Source organism: Manduca sexta, chromosome 24, assembly GCF_014839805.1.
Source record: "Manduca sexta isolate Smith_Timp_Sample1 chromosome 24, JHU_Msex_v1.0, whole genome shotgun sequence".
In the NCBI taxonomy this organism is placed as follows: Eukaryota; Metazoa; Arthropoda; class Insecta; order Lepidoptera; family Sphingidae; genus Manduca; species Manduca sexta.
This window is the reverse complement of record NC_051138.1, coordinates 14,922,980-14,934,104: the sequence shown is the minus strand read 5'-3', so window position 1 is coordinate 14,934,104 and position 11,125 is coordinate 14,922,980.

Below are 11,125 nucleotides of genomic sequence, written 5' to 3'. Positions count from 1 at the left end.
ATTAGGGTTGCGATCATTTTCTGGAGAACCTGATAAAGGTTTCAAAAGAAACTGGTTCAGGCCGTTATTAACGAATAATAATTATAATATCAGCCCTGTATTATATACTGTCTCACTGTTGGGCACGGGCCTACTCTACTACTGAGAGGGATTAGGCCTTAGTCCACCACGCTGGCCCAGTGCGGATTGGTAGACTTCACACACCCTCGAAAATTCCTATAGAGAATTTCTCAGGTATGCAGGTTTCCTCACAATGTTTTTCCTCACTGTTAAAGCAAGTGATAATTCACGAAGAATACACACATATTTTTTTTAGAAAAATCAGAGGTGTGTACCCTTGGGATTTGAACCTGCGGACATTCGTCTCGGCAGTCCGTTCCACAACCAACTAGGCTATCACCGCTTCTTAAGTAACGGATGTGTATGTAATATTTTGGAGAGCCTATATCCAGCTAGTCACCCTGTGGGCAATGAAGACTTCCTGGAGCCAGGCTAAGGTATTTAAAATGTTATATGACATGAATAGGTATGTCACGTCACCGAACATATGTATTTTTTTTTTTGTGTACCTGACTTACGTTTGTTAGCCTGGCAGGGCCGGCTTATACAAACACACCGGTCTTGCGGGTGAGTGCTTTAGGCACTACGAGCCCTTAAGTGACCATGCTGAGGGCGACCCTCTAAAGGGTCACGGCCTCGGCTCAGGACGGCCACTGAGAAAAGATGTTTTGGGGACATCAGCGATTATGGAAACGCGAAAGGTGCGCAAGCGACCTAACTGTCTAACATGATTACATCGGCGCCCGGGCCGGAATTATCAGAAGGGTCGAGAGGACGGGGGACGCGGCGAGGTCCTCGACGGCGAGGACGGAGCAGCGGTCGTGTGGAGTGGTTGAGCTTTTTGAGCAGCTCGTGCTTGAGACGGATTGCCAGAGTTATATCGTTCTCTGGGTCTGATAGGACTGAACGCGGTCTTCTCCATTTCGCGCGGTCGAAAGGAGTGTATTTTGAATTGAGCCTAATTAGCGGGTTCGGGTGGTTGACCGCCTTATCGAAATAGCTACATATGTATGACATAATCACGCCTTTTATCCTCGAAGGGGTGAGCAGAGGCGCAACTGGTGCACTCACTTTCCGTCATATGTCCTCCCATGATCTGACAGGGGGCTTCTCGCCATATCGGGCATGCCAGACTTCTGACTGAAGTTAAGTATAGAAACCTATTGACTGTCCGATCCTGGGTTCGAACCCGAGACGTCAGCACTGCTCTCGTACCCTCATACAACTACGCCATCGTAGCATGGTTTATTTAATTAGATACGGCCCCATACAAAAGAATTGGGAGCTCTAGAACAATCCCGTATTTTGGCAATATGTCATCCATTTGTTAATTGTCTTACTTATTGTTAATCTAACACCGGGAAAACTGCATTAGAGCGGGCACACTACGCTACTAACCGACATATTCCGGTCAAACGGAACGTGTGGCAACCCTATTGTAGATGCATTATGGCTCAGACAAAGACAGCCTTATCTCAAATTTTCCACTCGGCTACCCTCTGACGAGCAAGGTAGCAAGGTTAATAGGCAAGAGAGATAATAGTAGTAGTCCTATAGAATAAGTAGTATTGCGGGTAATGCGCATATAGTTTTCCGAGGACATATTTCGGATGTAACAATAACAAAGGACATTAGTCGTTATCCCAGACGCTTAAAGTATTATTCGAATAAATAAACACACATATTAAATTGTTATTATCTGAACAGAATTAAACCTAAAAAAAGTTTAATAAATCAATCTTATTATCATATAAATAATATGCTGGACACGGGCCTATTCTACTACTGAGAGGGATTTGGCCTTTGTCAACCAAGCTGGCTTAGTGTGGATTCGTAGACTCCACACACCTTCAAAATTCTTATAGAGAATTTATCAGATATGCAGGTTTCCTCACGATATTTTCTTTCTCCGTTCAAGCAAGCGATAATTCACAAAGAATACACATATCATTTTAAAAAAGTCAGAGGTGTGTGCCCTTGGGATTTGAACCTGCCGACATTCGTCTTGGCAGTCCGTTCCACAACGAACTAGGGTATCGCCGCTTACGCTTATTGTCATATACAGGTATGTTATCACTAGAGCAATGTAAGCAATGAGAAATAAATATTATTAGTTTCTGGAGCCATTTTGATTTAAAATAAAAAGAATTTCTGACTCAAGAAATAAATTCACAAAAATTTCACCAACCAACTGGTACGACTGTCAATGACCAGTTGCGTCTATCTGTTACATACGTGTTTTTATAGCAAAATGTGTCACAAATATCCTTAAAATATTTTTATCCCATCAATATAACAAGAAAGAGAATGATGTTAGTAATATCTTTTGTTAATGTAGAAACGCTTTGACTACGCCAACCTGATTCCAATCGTCTTAGATAAATCCAATTCTATGCAAATCGTGGCATTGATTACTGGTTTTAACGGACAACCAAACCCAAGACCTTCAAGTCTTGTTACCTATGTTGGCATTGAACTAAATAGCATTTACACGGTATGTAACTCTGCCTCCCCTGATGTTACGTGGTGTGAGTCAAGATAGAGCATGGACCAGAGATAGTTAATCTTCGAACAATTATGACGGCATGTAGGCTGTTGAATGTATTATTATTACAATCTTAAGGTAAGTAACCCTCGAACAATTATGCCGGCATGTCGGCTGTTGAATCTATTATAATTACAATCTTAAGCCTCGGCCCAAAACGGCTCTAGGCTCCCGAATTTACAACTCAATAAAAGTAATTCTAATGGTAATTGTAATGGACACCTGTTTAGCTGAATATAGACCCTCATTATTGGACCTCCTTAAGGGCATGGCGCGTGAAACAACTTTCTTTTTCCTCGTTAACGCGTGTGAGTTGTAGTTTCGAAGAGACAACGTATTTGGCTTATCTCTTCGTCGTCCAAGGACGAATTTTGAGAAATTTCAAGTCCGTATATGAGTTTTAATAATTTTGGTATGATTTTTTGGTTTGGTATACTTAATTGAACCTAATTGTGAGCACAACGGAGCCTATATATAAGTTTATTAGAGAATGAAATTGCAGTCAGTCCACCTGAGAAAGATTTTCCCGAATTAAAATTTATATACGTTATATTTTTAATGTAAATGCTTTTTAACCGACGATAAAAACTGAGCAGGTTTGCAATTCGACGGATATACCTAGTCTTGCCATAAATATTGTAATAAAGAAAAAAGAAAATTGTTAACTGCAAATAACATTTATTACTTTTACAGTGTGTCAGTTTAATACATAAATATAAAACAATTAAAAATATAAAAAGCTTATTCGAAGTGGTCTCCATTGGCTGCAATACAGTCCTTTAAACGATGAGGCCAGTTATCAATAGAAGCACGCACTCTTTCCATGGGAAAATTCTTCACTGCCAATCGTATAGATTGTTTTAGGGACTCCAAATTATCATGGCGTTTAGAGCAAGCTGTACTCTCTAAAACTGACCACAAATCATAATCCAGCGGATTAAGATCGGGACTAGACGACGGCCAGTCTTCAGCTCTGATGAAGTCCGAAACGTTCGATTCCAACCAAGACTGCGTGGACCGAGCTTTATGACCCGGCGCCGAGTCTTGCTGGAAGGACCATACTTGGTTATTGAACATGGTGATGTTAAGGGGCTTAACTACCTTCTCAAGAATGGTATCTTGATACACTTGTGCCGATGTTTTGATACCTTTTTCACAAAAATATGGCTCAGTCACTCCTTCATAGCTAACACCCCACCAAACCATCACTGAAGTCGGATAATGTCCACGTTGCACTCTGTCGACTAATTGGGAAGCTTCCTTAGAGCTTTGAGCATAAATACGGTCATTTTGTTTGTTAAAATGTTGCTCAATTGTAAAAATTTTCTCATCCGTAAACAAAATTTTTCTGTGACCTCCCCTTGCGTACCGCTTCAGTAGTTGTTTCGATTTTACCACCCTATTCTTCTTTAAATTATCAGTTAAGAAATGGCCAGTGCGTCTCTTATAGGCTGCAAGTCCTAAGTCATCTTTTAAAATACGCGACATGGTTCTAGGTGCTATCTTCATTTCCCGAGATAAAATCTTTTGCTTTCGGACAGGATTTCTTCGAATTCTTTCCCTTACTGCTTTGACCACCTTTTTCGTACGAACACTACGTGGACGGCCAGATCTTTTTCTGTCACAAACAGAGGAGGTCTCATTGTACCTATTAATAGCCCGGTACACAAACATTTTACTAATACCAAGTGTATGGAGAGTTTTAAAAATTGCATTTGGCTCCATACCTACTTTGTGTAATGCTATCACAGCGATTCGGTTCTCTTTATCACCCCACACCATTTTAATATCGCAAAATATTTTACAATGTATTGGCGCCAAAATGAGAAAACACAATGAACAATCGTATAAAAATGACAGATTCGAAATTCAAATGTAATATTTTTTTATAATTAAGTGTAACAGTATTTATGGCCAGACTAAGTATATTTTTTTATGTTTGACCACGCATAACTTATAAGTGTATACAAATTATGCCAATAATTTTTTAATGGATAAGGTATTCTCCGAAGTTGATAATTTTTAAAAATTCTAAATCTAATTGTAGAAAAATAGGGGATGATTGCGTATTCTCTCACTGATTTCACTGAACTATATTAGTTGCTTATACCTAGTAGTTGGTCTCATATTAATAAATTTGAAAAAAAAAGAACCTGTAAAGGTGGAAATATAGGGGACGATTGATTGTTCACTCACTGATTTTAATACTGAGTTGTGTGTAGCTTTATTGGTCTCAGCCATTTAAATTTAAAATATAAAACATACATAGGGATAGGAAAAAAAGAACACCTTAATCACTCCCTAATATTAATTTATTACTAACCCAAAAATGCAAAAAATTTTAACTTTTTTAGAGTATATAAACCTCTTTAAAAATAACTAATTACCAAAAAATAATTTAACATAACAGGTATATACTGGTTACCAATTTTGGAATCGGATATTTATTTATAGTCATCATCCAAATAAAAGTTTACGTTTCTTTATACCTTTTTCACATGTGTTGCATACATTTAATATAAACGCAGTTGTATAAGCCTGTTTTACTTATCGATGTATTTTAAAACCTATTTAATTACTGGGTCATAAGAGTCAATTTTAGGGCCTCTTTCACAACTTCTGAATAAATTCTACTCGTTTCATAAATCAGACCAAATATAATCCAAAATATCTATGCTAAGATCATATTTACATAGACCAAGTATAATCTATACTCCTAGTTAAGTGGTAAGGTCAGGAGGCCCTCTTCCGCCCACGGGGCTATATCCGTCTTTTTGCAATTACGTGCGTTCTAATCGAAGGATAGCTGGTGGCTGTATAGGTAAATTGGTTTTTTTAACTCTCTTATCTTTACGGCTATCGAAGCTGTCTTTCGAATAGAAGGCTCATAATTGCAAAGGACGGATTTCCCCTTTAGACGGAATAGGGCTTCTTTAACCTTAATAAATATTTTAATGCTACCAATTTTATTTGTTCCTATCGTTTCGGGGACAAAATCCAGTTCGTCACTCAGCTTCGTTTTTAATCTAAAGATATTTTTACTTTACATAAAACAGTTTTAAACAATTCCTACGCCTTAACACCACACCCCTGGTCCTCTCTTATTGGGCAGATGTTCCCGTAGGACTAATTCGCACTTTTTCACACGCACCCTGAATTCTTTCCTTTAATTAAATCTAAAATACCGACCGCTCTTGACGACCGAGGGGTGGAAATCGGACGAAACGAGGTTCGTTATCGCCTTTGTAAGCTTCGGAGAAAGTTCAGTATTTCGTATTGGGAAAATAAAATATTCTATATGTAAAGGCACTGCAAGCTATATAAGGGGTAATTTTTATATAGCGTTACTAAATGAAACCGCATACTTATCTACTTACAAATAACACTTTAAAACAAGTTACTTGAGTAGATGTAAAATAAAAAAGTGTAAGTTTCGAGCAAGCGGCGATAGCCTAGTTGGTTGTGGAACGGTCTGCCGAGACGAATGTCCGCAGGTTCAAATCCCAAGGGCACATACGTCTGATTTTTCAAAAAAATTATGTGTGTATTCTTTGTGAATTATCGCTTGCTTTAACGGTGAAGGAAAACATCCTGAGGAAACCTGTATACCTGAGAAGTTCTCTATAGGAATTTTGAGTGTGTGTGAAGTCTATATATAAGTTTCGAACAAAATAAATATTAATAAAAAGTAATTTTAATTTTACGAGACTTAAAGTCACTACCTACCTACTTACTCTAAGACAATTCGTTGCAATGGCAACATCATAGTTTCAGTCAGAAATAAACCTACGGACACACCATATTCACATTAAACTACAAAATGATGAAAAAATCAGAAAACTAAAACCAGGATTTTTCATGAAAATATTCGTTATTGATCGATGATTTTTGGCACAATGTCAGCTAAGGTGAAGACAATTGTGTGGTTTAATTTAGTAACGCAATGTCAAAATGACCCTGTGTATAATAAAATTGCAACAGGCCGATGTCTGTATATTATAGATGTTGATGATAAACTACTATCGAAGGTCTTTATTAGAGCAAAAGACGCCAAAACAACATTTTTTTGGTATTATTGTCTGTATGTTTTTCTTACTTCTTACTTCATGGAATTGATTGCAGTTATCACCGATGTATTGCTAAAAGTCTAAAATAATATTTAAGCTCCATTTTCTCCTATAAACACTTACACGCAGGTGGAGCCACGAATAAAAGTTAGTCGTTAATAAAGGTTGTCCTAAGTTGTGCAGCATTTCTAGACAATTAAATAATGTCTGTGCGGTGCTTTAATTGCATTTTTTAAGTTCAAGCAATTAAAGAATAACGCGATGGAAAGTTAATTACAAAATGTTAGATACTGTTGCATGACCAGCAAATATTTGTCTCGAGTTCGGTGTGCGCCTGAAAATCGAATTAGCAAATACTGGCACGACACTACTAACCGCCATTCTCAATAAACGGAACAATCAGAACAAAGTTTTTTTTAATATCCTTACAAATTTATTTTGATTGGCTCTTTCTCGGAATCGGATTGAAGATTGAGATTCTTATATTAAAAACTGTTAGTTACTATACGATTAAGTGTTTTTAGAAGTTATTGTTGTTATTTACGATTTACGGATACGACAAAGCGACCCTACAGCGCTTGATTTTAAGCGGAGCGGAGACCAAAAACGCCTATCTACAATCGTTAATGCTAATTGAAAACAAAAAGAAATAATGGTTATGTCATATCTTAACGATAAGTCCCTCGCAACCCTAAACTTTAACTACATGGGGTACGGTTCCCTATAGCTGTCGACTGATGAGAGACGATTATAGTCAGTCGACACAATTATGCCAGTTTAAGCCGGATACATAGAGTGATTCCAAAAAGCGAGGCAATTGTGGGTATGGCCGGTTACACCTTTTGCACAATGGTCTCCAGTATGTCTCTTCAGGTACCAGCATCGACCTCCGCATCAGTATAAAAAATTACAAAATCCAATACAGTAAACAATTGCGAGGGAAGTTTATCGTGTTGCGACCAGCATTGTTACAAAATAAACTGAAACTTGGTTAATTATTAAATTTTCCAGAACGCTGTAACTTGTTCGCTCTGTAACTCGACGCCACACTATTGACTCTACCTGTTTATATTTTGAGTATAATTCAGTGATAATTTTAGATTTAATATGTTTGAATTATCGCTAAATGGTTCGTATTGTGTGTTTTTACAGTTTTGTGACATTGGGTTAATAAATAAACTAATTAAACTGGTGGTAGATCTCTCATATGTGAGAGTCTGTCTAGGTAGGTACCATCGCAATGTCTTTTTCTGCCGCCAAGCAGCAGTATGTAGTCGCTTTTGTGTTCCGGTTTGAAGAACACTGTAGCCAGTGTACATAATAAGAGCTACTGGACATAATAAGACTTAACATCTTATGTCTTAGGATAGCGACCGCTGTGGAATACTAAACAATACTTTGTAATGCAAGGTGTTGTAGCCCCACTGCAACTGATGGTGAATGGAGTGGGGTCTAAAAGAATGTCACTACGAAATATTTCCCCCTTCGACAGTCAACACAATTGACAACATTTCAAAATGTAAACGTGCCTAAAACAAAAATACCGTTTCTTAATTTTTCTACTCTGAGTTCGATTATGAATTTTTAATACTTAATTTCGGAGAAAAAAATTAAAAACCGAAAAATACTTGATGACGTCACATATACGGTTGAATGAAATAGTTCCTTGGTCCACCTTATTATTTATTTTAAAAAACTAAGACCCCGTCATTTTTCACAATGTTTCAATGTCAAATGTCAATATTACAATAGATACGTCACAACTGTCACTTTCAACGAGAGAGACAGAAACAAAAAAACTCACTTCATTTTTTTTTACTGCAAAGCAAAGGTCATTGCGTTTTGAGCCGTATATGTGACGTCATTTGGAGCTTACGTCGTTTTAGAATAAAACAAAATTCAAAGTGAAAATCATGAATGAAAATATCTGCATTTCGAAAAAAGAAAAAATATGGGTCTTATCATTTTAGATCTAGTATCATAAAATATAAACATTTTGGTATGTTGAAAAAATGAAATGTTGTCAATTATGCCGGCCTGTTGGAACCGAATATACAGAGACTAATGCCGGAACGTGACTTACTTACGCAGGCTACTATGCGGGTTTTAACACCTTGTGTACGGTGGTCGCTATCCGGGCGGATATAAAATATAACCAACCTACCATCAGCAAATTTTACACGTCCTACGGTCACTATTATTACACAGAGAACAGTAGTCGGGCGGCATCATACTTTTAGTTAGAAATACACTTACACACACTATATTCGCACTAAACTAAAATTAATAAAAAAAAGAAACTATTATATCTGGGTTTTGGACGAAATTATTTGTTATTTATAGATAATTTTTGGAATACTGTTAGTAGAGATAAAAACGAATATGTGGTTTTATTTAGTAACGCATTGTAAAAATGGCCGTGTTGCGCTCTGTTTTGAGATAGGTGGTTAATGAAGAAATAGCTCTAGAAGTTATTGTATTTATTATTTAGATACTGTTTAAAGCGTGTTGCAAAAACATTTAAGTTTTATAGTGATTCACAAATATTTATTGCTTTAACTTTTAATATTTTGTCGTACATTTTATTAAAAGGTTATTTGTACCAAAATTATTAAATTAAATTGAGAACTAAGCTACGTTAAATAGAAATACATTAAAAACAGAAGAAATACTAACACACGAAATGAGAACCTCCTTTTTTCGGACTCAGAAAGTGTACCTTATTGATTTCATCCGCAAGTAAATTTTATCTATAATTAAACTCAATATGCCACTATTATTGCTTCCTGTCATCACAGTAGCTAGTTCATGTTAGTTCGAACCTCGTTCTAGTTTAGGGCTGTCAAAACATACGAATGCGGGACACACTTTCTACGTTTTTGAGTATACGGATGTAGCTCAAACCGATTAAATTAAAACAGTTGCTGCTCTTGATATTAAGGTAGCAGGAAACTAACGAAATTAATCTGTAAACAGTAATTTGGGTATTTGTAGCTTATTAAGCGCTAACATTGATGTATATATAAACTATTTGTTCAAAATCTAAACTAAAATGGCAACTAAAACGTTACTGTTATAACCTATTTATACTTGAACAACAAATAATTTTACTAATTTGACTAATATTTTTTATTTAAATCCAAGTTTACACTTAGACTCGAGTTCTTATATCATGAACGCCACTCCGTACACAACCACGAAATGTCAATATTAACCATACTAAATTCTGTTTGAATGGATTGCAGTTCAATTCAGTTAAACACAGTGAATGTTCACAACGCCTAATCTAGTACGTAGTACATATATATTGAGGGGTGCTAATATGTTACCGCAATTACGATTTTGTAGCGCAAACCGTTTAAAAGAGGTATTCCTTATAAGTGAAATTGGTTTATATATATATATATATATATATATATATCGCCGCAGCACCTCGTTATTCGTTGAATTGGTGAATTTCCGGAGCGATAGTGGCGCCATCTATCATTACATCGAGGAAGTATTAGAAGAGGAGGGAGGTCTACCGCTGTCAATATAAGGACCGGCCGAACGACGAGGGCTCAATCTTGTAGAAGTTTTTGTACGAGTTTTATTTGGACGCTCGAACCGAGCACATTGTGTATCCCGCTAATGTTACTATGCAGTAAATTGTTAGTGAAGTAAAGAAGTGTTTCAATAATTGAATAACTGTCTGGAAAATAAATATAGACCGGTGATACTTTACCGGTCATGTAAAAAAATAACCAAGTAAATAGTTTTCACTCCGACATATATATATATATATATATATATATATATATATATATATATATATATATATATATATATATATATATATATATATATATATATATATATGCCTGTTTATTATTATGACTGCCTCGGTGGCGTAGTTCTACTGCATGCGCAGTACGGCAGCGCTCTGAGGTCCTGGGTTCGAATCCCGGGCCGGGCAAAGTGATATTTTGGTTTTTCTGCTCAATATCAGCCCGGAGTCTGGATTTTGTGCCCGATATGGCGATAGGCTCGCCCCCTATCACATCCTGGGACGGAACACACTTGGCGAAAAGTGGGCGCCCTGGTTGCACCTCTGAATACCCCTTCGGAGATAAATGCGTGATGATGTGTGTGTGTGTGGTTTATAATAATATCATATATACCTATCTACCCTCTAGCTATTTATGCTTTGTAATTGCACCGACCTGAGAATTGGGAATACCACTACAAAACAATATACGTTCCGTTATAGGACAGTAGCAACCCTATTCCAGCTTCCTGTACTGCACGAATAGACGTATTGTACTATCGCGGTCTGAAATTAAACATTGTTAGGTTAACTAAAACGTCGAGCTTCCGCCCTGGATCTGATGTGAATAAGTAATCAGTTTTTGCGTTAATGAGTAATGGAATAGTCTTTGCTCGCAGTATTGGTCGTCTAAATGTAATTTTATAT